The sequence below is a fragment of the Amphiprion ocellaris genome, chromosome 16 (assembly GCF_022539595.1).
Source record: "Amphiprion ocellaris isolate individual 3 ecotype Okinawa chromosome 16, ASM2253959v1, whole genome shotgun sequence".
Classification (NCBI taxonomy): domain Eukaryota; kingdom Metazoa; phylum Chordata; class Actinopteri; family Pomacentridae; genus Amphiprion; species Amphiprion ocellaris.
In genome coordinates, this window is record NC_072781.1 from 11,982,641 (window position 1) to 12,004,947 (window position 22,307).

General features: G+C 38.3%; 1 long non-coding RNA gene across 2 annotated transcripts; it reads right to left on the minus strand.

Annotated features, from left to right (window-relative positions):
- Positions 1–10,188: 10,188 nt before the first annotated feature.
- LOC129350789 (uncharacterized) lies at positions 10,189–20,556 on the minus strand. 2 transcript variants are annotated; one of them, XR_008604306.1, is made up of 4 exons: positions 20,351–20,556; positions 19,565–19,723; positions 16,865–17,141; positions 10,189–12,322 (listed from the first exon to the last, which is right to left on the minus strand). It is a non-coding gene; the product is annotated as an uncharacterized LOC129350789 (long non-coding RNA). The 2 variants fall into 2 exon arrangements; XR_008604305.1 differs by lacking the exon at positions 10,189–12,322 and having other exon boundaries at positions 16,654–17,141.
- Positions 20,557–22,307: the final 1,751 nt, after the last annotated feature.

Genomic DNA, 22,307 nt, shown 5'->3' on the forward strand with positions numbered 1-22,307 from the left:
GGCCAACTTTTTTTTCTTTGCCATGATGTGAAATCAAATTGCAAAGGTTTTTCTTTTTCCCTCCATTTCACTCATAAAATAGGCTTCCTCGTTTAAGTTTCCAGCCTGTGTTCTCTCTGGGGTCTTTACCTGGTAAACAGCAGAAACATCTAAATCAGTGGAAAATGTGCCTCATGTAGCTGGGGAGCACCGCTCCCCTTTGCCCAGCAATTCTACAAAGGTATAAAACATTACAACCAGCTGGAGACCATGGACTGAACAACAACACTGAAACAGGGAGTAAAATATGGATCTAATGAGAGGCAAGAAGGATTAATAATAATAAGAGCTATTATTTATGCAGTATTGACAATGTGCTTTGAAACGTACACTATGAGCTGTGATAATCACCTTCAGGTGTCTGCCACAGCTCACACTCCAGGTCCTCAGTCGGTGAACGGTGAAGCAGAGTCACAATGAAGCTCAGTGCAGCCACACTTTTATGCTCCAGCTATTTGATGTCTTAATAATGCAAACAACCTGCCGACTTCCAGCTCGGTTTTATCTTTGTCCAAGAGAAGCAGAAATTAGCATGTCTCACTCTCTCTGCATGTATGCATGTCACTGTCTATTAGCGTGTATGTGTGTTGGTGCCTGTGTGGGTGGAGGAAAAGGATGTCGAGGAAAGCCCTATGAGGTGTTTTCTCATGGAATCCCCCTCAAACGGTGCAAGCTCGTTAGACTTTCCAGCCACTTAAGGGAAACACTGTTATTATAAAATACACACACGCACACACATGTTCACCTAACAGCCTACATAAGTACAGACATGCCAAACCATACACAACCTTTTCTGACGAAAACAAGGTATTAATGTTCTCAATTTAGTCTTGGCTTCTGATCAGATTGTGGCTCAACACAGATCAGATGAGTGTCCACGTAGACCAGACTGGTAAATTGTTTGTCCTCTAAGGTAAAGCAGGGTGATACTACAATCCTGTGAAACTGAAAAAAGCAAGTGAATAAAAGCCTCCTATGTGTTTTACTGCCCCTGTTATAAGGTCACAGACTTAGAGTAGTTGTAATAGTTGGCCACGGTTGATTTCAGGGGTCTGATTGATGCTCTGCAGTAATGATCTCCATGTCCCACGCTGTGAGGTTCACTAATTGTTAAATAGACTGAAATATAGCTTTGTGCTTTCGCAGCAGCATGACAGGCTTTTGAGCCGAGACCATCTGTTTAATTTTTGAATTTTCAGTTTTTTTCAGACATCACATAAACTCCGGCACATAGGTGGATGTGTTAAAATTTGACGTCTACTTTAAAATTTTGGGCCAAAATCCACCATATCGTTTCCAAAGCCTCCTGCTACCACTTCGACAGGCAGAATGTTGTGCTTCAACTGGCTATAAAAGAAATTTGATTGATCATGCATGTGGGTGGAAAGAAGAAGATGATGAATTTGTCAAACTGTTTTTGGCTGACAGCTCTTGGCTTCCTTGACATGTGTGGGAAAGTGTCAGGAATTTTGGTTAAGGTCACCCTTCTGCATACACACACACACACACACACATCCCTTACACACACTTATATGAATAAAAAAAATCTAAAACACACACTTTTGTAAACAAGGTTTTTACTCAATGTTTATGATTAATGGCCATTCATACAGTCTTTATTTAACTCTGATAAATGATGCTTTAAATAGGAATTAATGACCTCCTCCTTTCTTACATACATGCACCTAAAATGGCAATTTGCGTCTGTAATGAATGTGAGAGAATGAAGATATTTAGCTGTCAAAACCAAAATATCCCACGGTACTGAAGAAGCTTTTGTCTTCCTCTGTTTGTGGTCTTGACTCACGGCATTAGATAGAAACAATAAAGTGCAACTCTCCCACACAGATTTGAATGCAAATACAGCTTCAAAGTAAACATGTATGTTTGTTCTGCCACATATCAGTTCCTGTTGGACATCTACTCAGCAGAAAGGTTTACATGCACAGTCATGATACAAGCTCATGAAAAACAAGCACACATTACAATGGCAACCTGCGCTTCTAGATATTCACATCTCTATCCTCACCGGTCTCTGGCACGGTCCTGCTGCCCTCTCTTTGTGCTCTAAACAACATCTTCCCGTCCTTAAAGAATGCCCCTGATGGGCCTCTTTGACATGCATTGTTTGTGCAGGAAAATTTAGACCCTCAGCCCCTGGCCTTGGCCCTCATCTGCAATCCAACCACAGGCAGCGCTGCCACTGTGACTAATGCCTTATAGATCTGCCTCTCTCCAGTGTGTGTGTGTGTGTCTATACATGTTCATGTGTGCGTGTCAGAGAAAGAGAGAAAGTGTGACTAATGCCTACAGAATGGTATTTATACATTAGGGGGCCATTAGTAGTTTTGGCTCCTGGGTGGAACAGCAGGGAGTGAGACAGGCATTGTCGTGGCCCCCGTCACCCCTATCACAGCCAGCCACCGCCATTCCTGCAGCACACACAGCCATTTTTAGGATGTTAGGCGAACAAACAACAGCTGCCAGTGCACTGAAACATGCTAAATGAACATGCTACTTAGCATCCAAATCAGCAGCTTCATGTTTTGTCTGATTTTAGGCCAGTTGTTTGATTGCACGTGCTGCCACATCAGTTACTTTAAGAGTATACCAATAGCACTTGAAACTTTTATTTATTTGAAGCTCCTTTTCTTCCGGCAAGCTCAGACCATTTTTTTCCCTAATGTGCATAAAATTGAAAAAATAGATCATGAGACACCATCAGTGAGTTAAGTGTCTGGGTGAGTATATCAACACACACACACAGGAGTCTTCTTAAATCTTTTCACAATTCACCTTTTATTTAGAGAAAAAATGTTTAAAATGCTGCAAATACAGAATAGGCAACCAAATATGTTGCAAATGTCACAGACTACAATGATGCTTTTTTTCAGGAGGCACTAAAAAGTGATGTACACAGCTGGTAGATGCCTGTGGTTTCAACAGTGACTCATGAAGTTACTCCATCAGTGTTGCTGAAAAATGAGCTAACATTTGATTGTATGTCAAGCATTTCCAATATTGGGTTTTATGCAACCTTCAGGCTATAGATTTCAGGACACATTCATATGAAATGCTGTCATTACACTGTAGGCCACATAAAGCTGATATTTTTTTAAATTATGAAGTGTTTACTACTTTACTGAAAGAATGTCGATGCTGTTTTTGTACTTTCACAGTTGTTAAAAGTCCATCAACTCCTGTATGCTGCTTGTTGTTTCATGACAGTACTAGAAATAACAAATTACCTTACGACAATGAAAACTTTTTCAATTAAAATGCAAAAGGAGTATAGACAGATACTAGAAGATCTGCCGACAGTATTAGAAGTTATGTCTCTAGGCTACCAAGAATGGGGTCTAATGTCTGACTCTGGTACACAAACACATCCAGTGGTGAAACTTAGCATAGAGGGAACAATGAAGAACATTTAGGCATGGATCTGGACCACTTCAGGTAAAACTGTGACATTAGATTGGTGACATTGCTATTTTACATGACATTCACACTTTCGTCAAAGCAGTTCTGCTATTGAAATTGATTTTAACCTATTATATTGTTGCCATTGATGGGTTTCCAAAAGTGCAATCCAAATGAGCAAGCAGTTTTATGAGCAATTTTTACATTTTTGTTAATGCCCTGTTGAAAGAATCAAGTTTCCTACCTTGTTAGCAAGTCTACGTGGTGTTTTTATATGGCAGAAGACACATCATGAACAGAATAAGTAGTCAGCACCAAGGCAGAGCACGTCAACATTGTAGCTGTAGTTGCCAATGACCGTCTCCAAACACAGAATGAGACTTTCTGGGCTTCATATCTAACAAACCTGAAGAATCAACTACATCACTGCGCAGAGTAGGACTTCCTGTATCATTACTCTTCTTCAGAATCGGTTTCCGGCTGATACGTGTCACTCTAATATTACACCTTGCCATTGAGTAGTGCAGAGCAGTTTTATAATGTTTGAGTAGAATTGTAGGTGAGCTGGTGTGCCTGAGCTGCAGTGTATGGGTGGAAAAGGAGGCTGCCACTTTTGCACATTCTAAAGATTTCATGAAGGTGTGGATATCTTTGCAGGCACACTAACTTTTAATGCTAATGTAAATTTGTTTGGAAGCTTCTATGATTTTAACTTGTGCGGTCATTTGATGTTCCTGAACACATCCAGCTGCTCATAAAGGAGTGTAGTTTGCAATGGCCAATGGAATAACAACACAATAATACACAAAGCTGAATGTTAAGATAAAAGTGGTTCTTGTCGCACTTCACTTGATCTTGATGGAAGTCGGCTATATAGTCTTCATATACTCTGCTGACAGAATGAAAATCCCTTATCATATCTCCTTGTTTCTGTAATAAGAAGAAAGGTTTTCTTATCAGCTAATGTTTTTGCAGTCTAGACCAGCCCAGGCAAGGGAAACATTACCATTATGAGTACGGAAAGGCCATCAATTCAAAAATATACCCTGTCTTCCATGAGTGAATACAGATAAGGTGTTTGTATACCTCAGAGGAAGTTAGTAAATCCCCAAAGGTACAAGCAGAGCAATCTGTATATACAGATAATGGAAAAGAACACACAAATGTGAAACAGTGGGCAAGAATAACCTAAAAAAAAAAAAACTACATAAAAATACACATAAAATCATACATAAAATGAATGGAAAAATTGGATGTGACATACTTTCCTGCACCTGAAGTCCGACACAACTACGATAATGATGGCTGGTCTTGCATGATATCAGCAATAGTTACCATTTAACACTAACTCTGGACAACTGTGTGATTTCTCAAGGGGGGACTTTCAAGAATCTCTGTGTTATATTTGATCCTCTCATCTCATGTGAGTGCCACATTAAACACATGACATGACTCCCTCAATGAAGTAGTAAAGCTTAAATTCACTTCTTTCATCCTGATGGGGTTGGGGATCAGTTTATCACATCTGGATTTTAAGGGTATCAGCATGCATGGAGGGAAACTGAAATTTAAGGTCAATAATCTACATCTAAATTAGACTCATTAAACTTGACATTGCATTTTTGACATTAAACCTTATTACCTTAAAAGCTTCCATTTGACATGCAAGGATTTCTCAAAGCACAAATGTCCAAATGTTTTAGCATTTTCTGAGTGAGTTATAGTTACAATCAAGACTCACCCTTCACTGGGAGGGCAGTGCTGGTGTACCCAAAGTCTGCGTGTGTGTGTGTGTGTGTGTGTGTGTGTGTGTGTGTGTGCATGTGTGTGTGTGTGTGTGTTAGAGAGGCAGTAACGAAAGGTGTAAAAATACTGTATCGCTCCAAGATAAACCCTCTCTCCCACGGTCTGACATTTACAGAGTCCTGGAGCGTGGGAGTACGTGAGGGGGTTGCCCTGCGAGTGTGTATCCATTCACAGAGTGTGTATGCGTGTATGTGTGTGTGTGTGAGTGCGTGTGTGTGTGAGGTTTCCCTCCGTTGAAGAGAAAAGCTCTATTGATGTAAGATGGTGCTCCTGTTCCCGTGTCGAGTGCTTCCCAGGGTCAAAAGGAAACTGGGATTTTCCACAGGTATACAGTGGTGTGTGTTCGCATGTTTCCCATGTTTGCATAGAGAAGTATGACGTTTTAAAGTGTGTCTTTCATGCGTAATTGAGAAGGGAAATCTGTTTGCATGCCACAGAGCTTCAGGAGGGGGAGAGGATGCCCCTTTAGAAAGCCTGTATGAGAGGATGATGCCTCAGAAGAACTTATACATGATAAGCTCATCTGCAGCCACTGCAACACACAGCTTGTAAAGCATTTTTGAAAGAATTTTGTAATGATTAAAGGTTCTCAAAGATGTTTTAAGGAAGTCTCCACTGTTGCAGATGAGTCAAAAAAAACAGTATTGTAGCGTAATGACAGTCAGGTCCCTCGGCTCCATCTACCGGCATCCACATATTGGTAATATATGAGGCATGAAAATTGTATTGTTTTATTAGAAAGTCAGAAATAGGAAATACAACCTTTGTTGAGAATCAGTCACCCATTTACTTATCCTCTTCTCTCTGTGTAATATACACTCACTGCACGACTGTATGGTGAGCATTAGAATAGAGTTTTGACACTTAAAGCTCATCACCATTAGTGATGGAAAGTAAATTTACTCAAGTGCTGTAGTTAAGTACGTTTGGAGGTACTTGTACTTTGTCTCGTTCCATTTTATGTTACAGTTTTTTTCACTATACAACATTTCAGAGAGAAATACTGCACTTTCTACTCCATGACATTTATCTGACAGCTTTAGCTACTTTCAGTATTTAAGATTAAGGTGTGTACAGTAGATTTCAAATTTTTTGGCCTCTGACAACTTAGAAAAATCCTTGTGTGGTTAGAGTCATATTTCATGATATCTATAAGTTGTTTAAAGTTCCACTAAATAGAAATTTTTCCCTCTAAAAATCTCACATGGTTTCACGTCAGTCAGTGTTCCAACAATCCAGTATCTCACCAAAAATTAAAGATGAAAGAAAATGGCTAAAAACTGAAAACAGATTGATGTATCAGAACTTTGTTATTTCTTCTTTAATCATTCAGTATTCATCTTACATGAATCGCAGATTTGTCAGGCACACTGATGTTTCATTATTAACAATCTAATTATGTCATATACTAGTATAATAATATAACAGTCAGAGGGACCAAACCAGTACTTTATCTTTAATAATTTAACTTAATTTTTCTGATGATACTGCTTTTACTTTGGCAGATTTTTCATGCAGGAAAATACAAATTTTCGCATCTTTAAAAAGCTTTTTTGTGATTGTTAATATGAAGTACTGTTAATGCCATAGATCATTTATTTTTTTTAGGCCCCTTACATTTTGCTCTCACAATGTGTGCACTAAACACAATGATGGACAGTTAATATTGTGCTTGCAGGGAGGGATTTTTGAAACTTAATTCTCTCAAGTGTCTTTCTCTCATATATATTTACACCATCACTGCTGCAGATGGTGAATAGATCATTCCTAACATAAGATATTTTCAGGATCTTGAGTCTGTGAAAAAGCTGAGAGAGAACAGCTCTAAAATATTTCCCTTTTTTGAACACCGTGTTTGACATTTTCACGTCCAACACAAACAGCCTTTAACCATCAGCCTTGTCACCCTTTCCAGTAGGCCCTCACCAGAGACCTGTCAGGTCAATAAAATACGACCTTTGGCAGTAGACATCTGATAAAGTTCCTCACTTTACGTGGTGACAGCCGGCACTGGAGTAATTTACTGGCTTTCAATAAAGGAGCACTCAGCTCCTTTGCCTCCTCTGGCTCAGTGGTTTGTGACAGGCGGGCAAGTGGAGGAGCAGCCCAGTCAGTGACCCGCCAGGGTTGATGTTCATCACAATGACACTGACCTACTTAACTGCCATCTCCTCTTGGACGTCAAAGAAATAACTGCTTGACATTTGCAGAAAAGCTTGGTCAATATTAGTCAGGAGTGACAAATAATGACCTGCACATCTCCTGATAACAACAACTGCTGGCTAAATAAAAGAGAAGAATGACTGTAGTCGGTAGCACCAGTGTCTGCATGTGATTGGTGTTGTCTTTCAGAAGGTAGGTTAATTTACCTACTCAGTGTGCTCAGAGCACACACACACGCCTAAGCAGAGGCCATCAAAGCTAACATCTCAACTTGAATCAGACACAGATTGATGGTGGTGAGGCAAAAAAGGCTCCTCCGCCGCGTATTTAGCAAGAGGCGAATATGGGAGGCAGTGACCCGGAGCAAAGGTCTCATCAGCGCCTGTCCCTGTCTGAGGCCCCTCTGCCTGTCAAAGTCACATTTTAATCGCAAACATAATTTGAATTTACACTAATGAATACAAATGACTCCCAGGACTCCACAAGCTGAAAGTAATAAATTATTATCGCTGCTAACAATCGCATTTCTGAAGCCCTTTTTCAATTAGACGCCCCTGTGGAGATGATCATGGAGGGCCTGCTCAAATGAAGATAAACGATGCCCCTCGCATCGCCGTGTGCCTGCTCCTCTGATTTAATGGCTTTCTAATTCAGTAACATCTTCGACGTGACGAGGCATGCGGCTTTTTTCCCCCCAACCAAAGCCTGATGAGAAAGTCACCTAATTGAAAGCAGGTGTTAATCAACCTTGCACTGATGTGGCGTGTGATTTAGGAGGGAGTTTGACAAAGAGAACATCGTCCTTGCCACTCAGTGACACAGACCATTCAGTTCACAAAGAGCCGCTTTTTGCTTTGTCCATCCTGCACCATTTAACCAAATATCCCATCGCTATGGAATTTAAATCTGACAAAGCATGTTAAAAAGCAGTTTTAAAAGAGGATCTATTCAAGTAGACACATGTTTGTATCTGGAACCTGTATTTATCAGATTTAGATTGTTTTTGTTTTTGGTTACCAAACTAGTCGTCTTAAATAGCAGTGAATCGTAATGTAGTTTTAATTTCTTGTGACACACAAACGTGCTGTTGTTCCCTCTGGTAAAAAAACCATCAGCAAAACCAAAGTTTATGTCCATTGACAGGTGCTCATTTACTCTGGCTGCTTGGAGAGGTCACATGCTAATTATAGCGAATTATGATCCAGGAAAAAGGCCTTTTCTGAGTTCTGTTGATAGACTCAGCACTTGATGTTCCAGATCACACAAACCAAACCCCTAAAATACAATGTTGTTCACGTCCCTGGCCTAGAAGGGGGTAAATACATCACTCTGTTGCTATTTACTTCTGATGTGTGATTAAAATAGATCTTTGATGGGCTGACATGTCTTCTTTTAGAGAGAAAGTACCATAAAGCTCTGTGTCCAGACCCTGCATACTAACATTAACATCACCTGGAGTTTATCCCACAATAAGCAAACATTTTAACATAGAGATCTTCATCATGTATAACACTGTCTTCCTCTGTGTAGTTTGTAGAAAACAAGGGCTTTACTTCTTTTCAGATGGAATGCAGCTTGGCCTGATTTTGTCTATTGTGCATTAGTATGAGGTTTTGTGACTCCATCAACCCCTCATGTGACAGTTTTGCGAATTTATTCATGTTGTCTGCAGTGTATTTGCTATTGTAACATGTTTTTTTTTTGCGGCCTTCTTGACCAGATGTTGCATGACGATAAGTTTTAAATCATAATTAACTGGTTAAGTAAAAGAAAAGAAGGAAAGGGAAAAAAACGATGCACTCAAGTTTAAGAATTTTTCCCTCAACAAACTAAATGAACATGAACTTGTGTTTATTTAATTCAGACTTATTCTGTTTCTCTGTCAGGTCATTATTCATACAAGAAGAGATCCAAAGTGTCTCTGTGTAGCCTTTATTAAATTCATTGCTAGATTTATTTACTGGACATATGATATGATGGATATATGTATTTCTAAAGCATAAGAATTACAGACCAAGTGGCAAATAGTTGTAATGTGGTGCATAGTTTGTCTTGTGTTGTAGATTTTTCAGATATAGACACAATATGACAGGCCAGGAATTTAAACAAATTCACCAGATGATTTCATAGATTTATCCATTTTCACAGAGCACCATATAATTTAATTCTAGCCCTGACTCGCAGGTCTGAACAGAAAACCCAGCAAACTCTTTACATCACCAGCTTAAGATAATTGCAAGTGAACATACAAGAGGAGGCCGTAATCATAATCGGCTTCCTTTGACAAGTCTGTGGTTTTTTGAAAGTCTGGAAAGCCACAAAAGTGACATTCTGCTCAGAGAGCGGATGAATGGCTCTCTGTGTCTCTGTCAGCAGGCTGTCAACACAGAGGAGCCTATGGGGTCGACTTACAAAGGGCACGGTCAACAACAACTCAGAAAAACACATTAGTGTTCATTTATTTAGCTTTCTGAAACTCAATCAAATGCCGCATTTTGGAATGCAGACAGTTCAGTTCAGATTTTATAAGTGTCCATATATGATTGATATCTGTCGTATATTAAAAGTGTTTTAGGCTCTTTCACTGTGTTGATGACTGTGAGACATTTGCTGACTTTCACTTTATGGAGCACACAGGTGGATCAACATCATGTTTCCTGCTGTCGTCTACTTGTTCTTCATAGCACTGACCTGCTTTTGAACCTACTTTTAAGCAGCAGGAATTGCTATTTTTATATCACCAAAGGATCACATGACCAATGTTCCCTGTAATTTTTCATGAGTCTGAGCAAACACACAAACTCCCTGAGCGTCCCTTGGACCACTGTGAGCAACATCAGACGTGTGCACTGTGGTCACACCAGCATCGCATCCATTCAAGTTACATGGTTCATTAAAAGAATCAAATTACAGCATTTACATTTCTGTTAAAACACTTTGTCAACAGGAGCCAGTTGAAGGCTGTAGTGATTTTAGTGACACTACAATGTATAAGAGTGAAGTTATTGAATATTTGTCTCTCTTTACTGTTGCAGCGGTTTTGCAAATTGCAGACGGACCCTGTTCACTCCATAGACACCAATGTTATTCCTGTAGCTTGAAAGACAGCTACTTTTGATAAAACTGGGCTTGTAGCACATTGTCTGCCTTGCAACAATGGGAAAGAGGCACCGTTTATGTTTTGACAACCTATATCTAATGAGTTATTGATGCTGGAAGTCCGAATCTGTGAATATCTTTCCAACTTTACTGAACTTGGGGCCACTACCACCTAAGGAGTGATATATTTAATTCTGAAAAAAGCATTTAGCCATACTTAAAGCTTCAAATGCTTCATTAACATGGAACTAAAAATTTTGTATTGTTTTATTATCACAGGTTCTGTCTGAAAAGAGGTGGCATCATTTTAAACAGTGAAATCAAACTAATAAAATGTAATGACTAACCAGTGAGTAATACTGGATTCTGCAAAAACATCAACTTTTAAAAAAAAAAAAAATCTAAATCTTAACACAGTTAATGTATTAACTTATTTTTGTGTGTATGCATGTATTTATTGATTTATTTAGTACTGTTAACATATCAGAGTTCTGAGTGAATTTTTCTTAAGATAGGCAAAGGCCATTTATTGATCACATATAGGCTCTTAAATGTTTATTAAAAACTAAAAAGCATTTAAAAAAAAACAACTTAAGCATTTATTGAGTCACTAAAATACTGTAGAGTACAGACCACATCAGCATGATTATAAGCATCCTCTGGTAAATTAACAACCAGATACTGATGTCTCTCACCATATGGACTTCAGGAGATGACTGGGGGATGATAAACTGTGACCTACTGGTTGGGTTCTCTCTGTTCTCATGTTTCTTACATGTTTGTCCCCTGACAGCCGGGTCCTAATGTTTTTTGAGCAACACACCATACTATGACGTTTTTACAATGATGGTTCTACTATGGAACCAGTTTGATATGTTCAGGTGTTCTTTGTGTGAAAACTCAGAGATTTCAGGTATCAGAAGGTGGTTTTCAACTTTCTTTATTAACTTTCTGCTTCAACTTTAAATTAAATTTCCTTCACTAACCCAGCCCTCTGGACTTTCAGGAAGCTGTGTTCCTATTGGCTGTCCAGGTGGCTGCTTGGTGTTATCAGGAACACCTGAGCAGCTCAGTGTCTTCCTGCTTTATTTAGCTGCAGACAAACATTTCCTCTGCTTCTCTCCACCAGTGAACTGGGTTTGGCTCCGTTGCTTCAGTTTGTTCTTTAGGCGTTGGCTTGCAGCTTCCAGCAGTAAAATAGACTTTAATGTGTTTCTTGGTGTGTTTTAGGGCTTTGTACTGGATAGTTGTCTTGGTAAATGTGGTTCTTTAGCCACAGTTAGCACATGGTGTTAATGTGTGCAGTGATTAGTGGATTTGGTGCAGCTGAGTTGTGTCTTTATCTTGGCTGTAGTGAGTCGTCAGAGGTTTTTGGTCAGACACATTCTGTATTCTTGTTTGTGAACCAGCGTTTGTTGTCCAGAAGGTAAGAGTTCCTGTCCTGATTCTCTGTTTAAAGAGGTTCTCTGGTAGGCTGCAGGAGACTTTAGCGTTTGGGTTGTACTAGTTTGGTTTTTGTACGGTTTCATTTGGACGACTATCTTGAGGCCCCTCCATGTGGTTTAGTGAGGTTTTCTGGAACAGTTCTACAAAGCAACCTGCAGCAGAAGAGACTTTGAGAGTTTTTAGGAAGTTCTGGAGACCAGACTTTAGAGCAGCAGAAACATTTGTCAGCAGTTTGAGCAGGAGAAGGTGAGCTTCAGAGTAGAAATGAGACGGAAACCTTCTTGACCCGTGTGGTGAGGTCCTGTACCAAGAGTTTGAGCAGGTTGTGAAGAGTCTGTAGTTCTTTGGTCTGAAAGCACAAGAAGAGTCGACTCATTAAAGGAGAAAACAGGAGATATTGTTGGTTCTTCTGTCGCTCTGCAGTTTCCTTAGACTGAATATCAAGTTTATATTTTAAATGATTTCCCATGTGAGCCCAAGAAGACTTCAATAAACTCCCTCCATCCCCTGGACACAACAGATTACCATGTTAAATTTATTTTTAATTTTTTTAATGTTTTTGAGTTTTAATCATAGTTTTAGCATAGTTTTTTTTCTCTTTGCTTGTTTAGTTTTGTCAACTGTGTAAAAGGTGCTAAACAAATAAAGTTGAATTGATAAACTAAATAATTGACTAACTCATGATTGTGACAACAGAAGTATTTTCATTGTGATTTAAGGGTTTATTTCATTTTTAAGGTTGGGGTTAGAATCTTGACAGAAAAAGAAGATTAAAGAAATAAACTACATAACAAAGAGCAATTAAATCAAAGGAAAAAAGCCTTTAATACAATAAAACTTTTAAAAAGTTTTATTATTAAAAAGTATTTTTTAAATGTTTAATATTCTTCGTTTAATTGTATTTTTTAAATGTTTAATATTCTTCTTGTTTAATTGTAGTTTTTAAATGTGTAATTATCGAAAATATTTTATCTGTAATTTTTAATATTTGTATTTTTAAATTTTTGTTTAATTGCATACTTACATGTATTGTATCTTGTTTAATTATCTAATTCAATATTTTGTCTGTTTAATATCATTTAAATGTATTTAATGTTTAACTACATTTAAAAAAATACAAAACATTTAATTAGATCATTAACCTTTAAAAAGACAAAACATTTAATTAAAAAAATTAAATGTTTAATTAGAAAAATACATCTTAAAGACAATAAAAAATCAAATAGGAATTAAACAGAAAATACAATGAAGCATTTAAAAAGAAAATTAAACATTAAAAGATGGTAAAACATTTAAAAAGAAAAACCTTCAAGATTTAATCGAAAAATTAAATATTGGGAAAGAAAAAAAATTCAAACAAGCCGATAAAACATTTGAAAAAACAAACATTAAAAAGACAAAACATTTGGAAATCAAATCAGACATTAGAAAAGAATAAAAGGTGAGAAAAGAGCAAAACTAAACGTTTAAGAAAAATCAAACTAAAGACAAAACATTTGAAAAGACACCAGTTAGACTTTAGAAGATCAAATTAAACAGAAGAGACAATAAAACGATCAAAAAGAGCAAAAACAGATAAAGGTCTTGTGTTTTCTAGTCTGAAATGAAAACATCAAGTTGTTTCTTCAAACATTTCCTCTTTCTATGTTCTTGGTTTGATTGTAGACAGATTTACTAAGTGCTCATTTCAGAAAACTGCTTTCCAGATAAAGTCTACTAGTAGTTGAAGGCATTGATCAAACTAATGTTACCTTCTGATCTCCACAAACTTTACTGTTCAGTGAAGAGAATCAAAGTTTGTTGAGGATTTCTAAAAAATCCACAGGTGAAGGTCTGAGAAGAACTCAGATGGATGGTCTAAATGTGAAATCAAGACTCATGGTCACAAGTTTTAAGGCTTCTGTTAACCAGAAAGTTCAAACTAACAGAGAAGTACTGAGAAACTTTTAAAATTTCAGTCCTCAGACTGTCTGAAGGTTCAAACTAACAGAGAACTACTCAGGAACTTCGAAGATATCAGTCCTTGGACTGTCTGAAAGTTAAATCTAACAGAGAATTACTGTGGGACTTAGAAAATTACAGCCCTCAGACTGTCTGAAGGTTCAAACTAACAGAGAACTACTCAGGAACTTCGAAGATATCAGTCCTTGGACTGTCTGAAAGTTAAATCTAACAGAGAATTACTGTGGGACTCAGACTGTCTGAAAGCTCAGGTCCTGAGGACTCGGGAGGTGTGGAGGCTTGGAAAGTCTTGGAACTGAGGGTTCAACCCTCCAGCACAAAGGCTGAAGTCCAACCTCCTGAGAAAAACGGTCGAGTCGAGACTCAAATAAAAAAAAAAATCGAAAACGGCAAAAAATAGATGATAAATGCGCAAAAAAAAGAAGAATTAGTATCTGAGCAAGTAGCTCAGGGGGATAAGAAGAGAGACTACAGAGTGGAAGGTCGCAGGTTCAAGACCCGCCACTGGCCCTTTTCGTTCTTTGTCTTTGTCAGAATTTTGATAAAATTTAAGAAGGGTCTGGTCTTGAACCAGCGACCTGCAGCTCCATAGGCAAATCCTTAACTCACTGAGCTACAGATCAGATGAAAATAAAATGATTTCGTCGTCCCTTTGTCATCATAGTTTCCAAGTGGCCACATGGGTGGAGCCAAGGCGGAGTCTGGGTGGAGTCAGGGCGGAGAGTAGGTGGGGAGGTGGGTGGCGGCCTTCCCCCCTCTACTCCCCCACCTCCCCCCACCACCCACCACACCTTCCCCCGCCCGACGAGTTCTTCGAGTCTCGACAGGTTTTCCCGAATCTCTGGAGTTTCCACGAGGTCGGAGGCAGAACAAGTTGTCATGAAGAGGTGTTGAAGTCGGCCAGGATGGACTGACTTTTTACAGCGACTAGAAGGAAGACGACTAGAAGAGCAGGTCTTTAACCACCATCCATAAAATCCATGGAGTCGCACCAGAGAAATGAAGGGAGAGAAACTTTTATCAACCTCCATCCAGATGTTCAACTTGATATCTTTACTTGGACATTTTTAGCACCACAAACCTTTAGTATCACACTTTATTATCCTTTATAAGGACTTTAATGGAATCCACCAGCAGATTTTCTTTTTGTTGACAAACTTTATTCTTGTCGTCGTGGGACTGCAGTATTTAAAACTGTTCCTTCTATTTGACCTCATGTTTATTAGTTTTAGTGGAGAAAGTTTTGTCAATTAGTCTGTTAAAAACTAAATAATAAATTGGATTAGTCAAGAGGTTTAAATTTCTTACTTTGTCATATTTTAAATATGACAAAAAAATATAAAGTCTTGAGACAATTTGACCTGTAATTGGCGTTATATAAATAAAATTGAATTAAAATTGTATGTATCTCGTAATGTTTGAGTAATTCAGCCATATATGTTGGAAAACATATTTTCTTTGTCCATTAATCTGTCATTTTCTCCAGTAATTCATTTCTTGTTTTGGTTTATAAAATGTCAAGCCCAAATATATTCAGTTTACTGTCATAAAAACCAAAAAGATTTACATTCATGATGCAGGAATCAGACAGTTTTTCACTTTTTATCTTAGTTTAGTCAGAAAGATAGTTGATAATGTGTGAATTGTTACAGCTTGTGAGCCGTAGAAGGTTTTAATCTTTGGGGCCGTGTGTCAAAAAACATTTAGAAACCAACATCAACAAAACACTCAACAAAGATTTGAACATCATTAAAGGGAAATCCAACTTTTGCATAACAATAATTCTAATTAAAGGACATTTATTTCCAACGTAAATGTGTGATATTCATCCTCTGGAGCTTTCTCTTCCCATTGTCTTCCACCTGGACTGGTTTGGTTGGGAGCATGTGCAACAAACATTTGAAAAACTGCACTTTAACATCAATGAATGACACTGAAGTTTAATCTCTACATAAATGAGACTGAGTCTGGATGTGCTGCTCTGTCATTAACTCCTAAGTTTAAGTAAAGTTCAAACAAAAGAGGACAGTTCAGATAAGACTTGAGAATGAGCTTATTTTGAACAAACATCTCAGACTTTCTGAGCTTCAGCACCTCTAGCAAGATATTTTAACAAGTAACTCAAGAGATCCAGAAGTTGGAGCGAGTTAGCTTTAGCTGAGCCAAAGAACATGTGGGATGCTAACCTAGCAAACATTTCAGACTTTTCTCTGTGAATTCTGAGAAATAATTTCCTATTTAATGACAGAGCTGCACATCTGAACTCAGTCTCATTAAAACAGACTCTAATTCAGTGTCATCCATCCATATTAAAGTGCAGTTACCCAAAATGTTTGTTGCATGAGCTCCAACAAAACCTGTCCAGGTAGAAGGTCACTTTGACAAACAGGAAGTGGAAGATTCCAAGCAGATTTATAGAAGGGGGAACCGGACTGTACTAAGTTTGGTCAAGTATAGAGGGGTGTTTTGTGGGTTTTTAAGGCTGATAATGATTATTAGGGAGACATTTGGAGTATATATTCATTTGCAGTAAATGAAAGTATTTAAAATCTTGGAGTTAAACTTAGAAGAACACAAACTGTAACAGAAACCTTTGTTGATATGTTTTTGTTTTGTTTACAGATGTTAAAGGAGTTTTATTCGTGATGTATAACCAATCAAATCACTCCAGAAGACAGAGCGACCACAGGTAGATAAAAGTTCAGAGCCAAAGTAGCACCATTTTTAAATGTATTTATTACCGTAAATCAGTAAAAAATAAAATACTGATAATCAGTAAATCAGTCAGCCCACAATTACTACAATTCTACGATGTATGTCTCTTTCCTTTGACTTGTTATTTGTACAAGTGTTATTTGTAATATACGATGTATATGATGCCATTTTTTCATACCAAAGGCTATACTATGATGTTTTCTAAGAGACATACGATGCTACTCTGCTTGTTCTGGCCCTGCACTCCTCCTCTGTTGTTTTCTGGATTGTACTCAGCTGCATGACTTCATCCACCAGGCCTCCGTTGACTCGTCCCGCCTGCCGTCTCTGGAGCTGAAGCTGGACTGGAACAGACCAAAGTACAGTCCAATCACGATGCCAGCTGCCTCTCAAAAGGCTCCTTCACCTGGCAGGTGGCGGCACTTCTTCTGAGGGGAAGCTGAGCTGGCCCGGCAGAACTTTGGAGATGCGTTCCAGTGGTTGGTGGATGTCTGGGGAGATAGAGAGGGACCTTTGAATTGTTCAGAAAGAAACACAGGGAACCCATTGGAAGTTTTAGTTTAGGGTGCTACTGCGGTGTGTTTTTGGGCTTGAATAGGTGAACCGGAAGAGTTTTTTTTTTGTATTGATTATCTTTTACTTTGTTCCTGGTAGGAATGCCCATCAATGTCAACATGAAGTTCACTTTTAGTTCTGTTGGTTTATTTTTATTTTACCCATTTGTTTTTAACCTCCTCACATGTTGTGTTGTTGTAAACTTACTCTTTCAAATAAATACTCGTCTAACCCTCTAGAAACCAGCGTTTGGACTGTTTTTGTGTTGCTCCTCACCTACTGACAGCTGTGAACTAAAGGCTATACTGTGACGTTTTTAGAGCGACATGCTATACTATGATGTTTGCTGGGCGACACACTATACCAGGGCTATTCAATTAAAAATTGACTCGGGCCGGATTTTCAGACTAAGAACATGAACTGGGCCGGATGTTTTTAGCAGACAGTGAGCAAAGTTAACCATTTAAAATAAACACAAACAGAGAAGATAACAAACAAACTGGATATTTATTAACGTATTGCCACATCCAAAAGGACAGAAACACAATAGAACAGCAGTACTTAAACTAAACCTGTGCTGAAATACTGCTTCTTTAAATTTTACATTTCAAACACACAACTTCAACACATTTTGATAGGTAAATATAAGCACAGGTTAAGGTGCATATGAACATAAAAACTAAGTGCAGATTAGAAACACCATCTTTTGTTTTGGTCACATCTCAAAGTGCATTAAAAAGTAACTTGCTTAACAGTAACTTTTCAGAACTTGAGACATTTTTCTTCTTTTGAAATAACAAAAAACAGAGTTTGTCCCTGTCCATATTTGGTCTCATCTGAGACAGTCACATCTTCAGTGCATATAATCAAAAAAATAAACAGTAGGCACAGTGACACAGTTACTATCCCTTTGAAATGAAATAAAGCTGACATCAAAGTGCATAATAAAGTGCAGCTAAGTGAAATAACTGTCAAAACAAAATGTCTTTCTTAAATATTAAACTTATAATAAGTGAACAGAAAATAGTCACATAAATACATAAAACTACCTTTAGTGTCTGCTACAGCACGCTGCTTTGTTGCACTTACCATGTCTCGAAGACATCTGTGGCGAGAATGTTTGACGTGTCAGACCTGTTTGATAGCAGATGTCACACTCGTCTTAACTTTATCGTCCGTTAAAACTTCATCCCCAACAGCCAACATGCAGTCCTTCACAGTTTCTGAGTCTGTGAACGGCCTCTTTTTCGTGGCCCTTTCCTGAGCTGTGCAGGTCCGCTTCATTGTAGTACAGCTCCGGTTGTAAGATGCAGTCAAACTTTGAATTATAGCCGCTCTCTCATGACATCCCTCGGGAAAGTTTGTCCGAAACGCTGCATGTTTTTCCAATGTGGTGTCTTTGGACATTCTAATCTTTCAGCGCTGCAACGCACTCGTTGCAGAGTAAACGCATTGGTTTGGCGTTCGGACTTGGTGGTAAATAAATAAATACTTGTCAGTCCACGCAGGATTAAACCAACGGTTTTCCTCGCCGATTTGTCGTTTCAGCATAGAAAAAGACATGCCATTTTCGCCTGTATAGAACTGCTAATGTTAACTTTTCAAACGCGACTCCTCAACACAATGCATTGTGGGTTAGTTGCTAGGTTACGTTAAGTGTTGCATTCAATGTTTGCAATAATGTTGGAATTTTTGTAAGAACTTGTCAGTGTTACTGAAAGGTGTTTTTCTGTTTTTCTCGGACCCAAGTCCCAATCACTGGGCAATTGCTTTTTACTCGAAGGTTGCTTTCGGGCCGCAACCCTCGCATCATTGAATAGGGCTGCACTATACTATAGGCTTTTTTAATTGACATATTACTGACCTTTTTTTGTTTTAGTTTTTTTTGTTGTTTTTTAGCAACATATAAGAATTTGAACAGTTTTAAAACTTACTATACTTTTACTTGTGCAATGAAATATTATTCTATGGCATTTTTTAGATGACATATTATACTCTGATGTTTTCTTGAATTACATACTATTTTGACAATATACTGCACTATGACATTTTTTGAACCACATATCATACATGACAATTTTAGGCAACATCCTATCATTTTGCGCTTTTTGAACCACATAATAATGTATGTTTAGTTTTTTTTTCTTGCCAACATGCTGTACTATGAACTACAGGCCATACTATGTTATTCTTGAGTAAAGTATACTATACTTTGACATTTTCTGAACTACATCCTATACTATGGCGTTATACACAGAGTGCTTTGGTTAGATGTTGATTTATAATCTAGATTTTTTTTTCTGTTTTGTTTTTTGACGGGATTACCACAGACCTGACCGTGAACACCGTCGACACCCACCTCAGGGAGACGCTGCCTAAGATCTCAAGGCTGCTTGGTCGTGGTCTTTCTGGCACGTACTCTTCCAAGATGAGCCGGGAAGTTTAACACTGATGGAATGACACCAGGTCTAAGCTGACAAACTTCCAATTCCTCCTCAACCCATAGTCTCTGGGAAACCTACATGGAGTAAGAAAAGTAGGCAGAGAAGTAAGTGAGTCTGTACACAACATATTAAAAAAGAAATCATGCTAATAAATTACGTACAAAGAACCGAATTCGCCAATATACTGGAGACCAGAGCTATTTAATTTGATAAGTATAACCTTGTTTAGTAACATTTCAATTATTTGAGAGCAGTCCTAAAGAACTGCCTGTAATCCCAATCATAAAATGGGTTTGGAGGAAGAACATAGATGGTAATCTGGATATATATGAGTTAGGCTTTATAACTACTATTGGTAGTATTGGTGGTAGTAATAGCAATGTGTCTACTACTAGTAGTGGTGGTAGTATATTACTGCTGCTGATACTGGCACTGCTACTACAAATTGTAATATTATTACAAATGCTGATACTACTTCTATGACTCTAACAGCTGTTTATACTACTACTGCTGCTTGTACTTTTAGTATTACTACTACTGCTTGTGCAACTATACTACAGCTACTATTAATCGTCTGGTATTAGGTTGTCAAGCTGCTAGCTCGCCTTAGTGTTTTGCTAGTGGCTAACTAGTTAGCTCTCATAGACTGGAAGCTCTCAACAAGATTTCATAATGAAAAAAGAGTCAAAAACTATTCTTACCTATGAAAAGTCATTCCAAGTTTCCTTGTCTCAATCGTACGACACAGTGTGTAATTGTATGCAGCACAGTGAGCCGGCATACTTGTTGTTTCCGTTTTCACGCCGTCTACATCAACGGAATGCACTGAAACTTTGCCCCCACTAGCTTAGCCTCGCTGTAGCACGCAGCTCAAAGGGGCGTGTCCTATCTACTCATTCATATCTATGAGAACCACGGTGGCTACACATAAGGACGCCTGACATTAATTAGCTGCGTAAATACCATTATATACAGTCTATGATAAATACGTATGTGAATCGCATCATTGGCTGGAGCAGCCAGTCACCGGTCACTCACTGTCTCACATTGAAAAATAGCACAGAATGAATTGTTATGTGTTTATCTTATTTACAATTTAGGTTGGATTTTTTTTTGTGTGTGCGCAGCGCAGATTTTCTGTGCGTGGAGACCGTGTCAGCAGTGCGTAAATGCGCACGCGCGCAGCTTAGAGGGAACAGTGCACATGACATATTTGCACGAGAACGGTGCTTTGATTGTATTAGTTTACCATAAAGCATCATTTTTGGGGCCAGTATGCAACTGTTTTAGCTCTATAAACAACTGTATGTCATCTGCTCAGCAGCAAACAGCAGTCAGACAAAGTTACCAAATAGTGGGTAAAAAAGATGGAGCATTTTGCATCTTAATAGCCAAATACAGTAGTATGCGGAGGAGTTGGTGGAGACCAAAAACCAATTGAATGTTGCCCAGTGTCTAGTGGATGAATAAATACGTAGTTGTTGTTTTTTTGCTAAAATGCACACAGGCTTTTTAAAGATGAAAAGTGAAATTCTTCCTCTATGAATTCCCAAATTTGGTGATTTAGAATTTTTAAAGCACTTGACTTGCTTTTCTAGATAATGCAAAGTTCCAAAACTGAACAACAGTTTGAGATTTTACAATGCTGATGCTAAACTTTCACATAAGAAATGTCCAAAGCTTGCATATGCATATGTGAATTTTTCAGTTGTGAAATTAAATTCCACATGTAGAGTTCATGCGGCATTATTGTGTCTACAGTTTTTTTGAAAAAAAATCGGCCCGTATGTGAATTCACCAATAAAACATTTATTGTTTTTTTTACGTTTTTTTTTTTTTTTCCATTTTTGAGGCTGTTTCAGCATCAACCCCCAGTCTTACTCATCTTATCTTCAAGCTTCCCTGAATGCTCTTGCGTCTCTCATAGCTCTCCCTTATCACTTTGAGGTTAATCTTGCTGGTTGATGAGAAAACACTAGCTGGAATTCATCCCTGTGTTTTTCTGAGAGTCCAAATCGTCTATGACGGGGCCTATTTTGCAAACATCCTGCAGGGTAATAATTCTCAGCCCTGAGATCTGCTGCAGAGGGAAGGTCATACTTAACCTCTTCAACTCTAAAAGACCTGTCAGGCAGATCATTATTACAAAGGTATCTCAACTCACAGAGCTTTCTTTAGGCACACAGGAGCTTCAGTGGAGTATTCAAACAGATTGATGCTGGAATCGTCCTGGCTGTTGTAACATTCTTCAGCAGCACTTGTGTTTTTTGCACATTTTTTGTTATGCATGTCCTTAATCATTCATTCATTCATCATGTAGGTGAACAGAAGGATGGAGCTCCACCAGCTACACAAAACTACATGAGCTCTACAATTAAAAAAACCCAACATTTTACAAAGACTTACAGAAAGTACAGTCTTAAAGGTGATGGGATCAACATCAGGGGAGGATGGCAGGTAGGCGTGTGTAGCATATATCTTGTATGCTATTTTCTAATAGAAAAAGAAAACAGACTCTGTGAGGCCAGCAGAGAGCAAGAAGATTCACTGGTAGCATAGGATCTCATTTCTACACTTTGCTCAGGCCTTTAAATCACACTCTCTGACTGATCTGCCCTCTGCTAATGACTTTACCACCAACTTTGTTCGTAGCTCTAC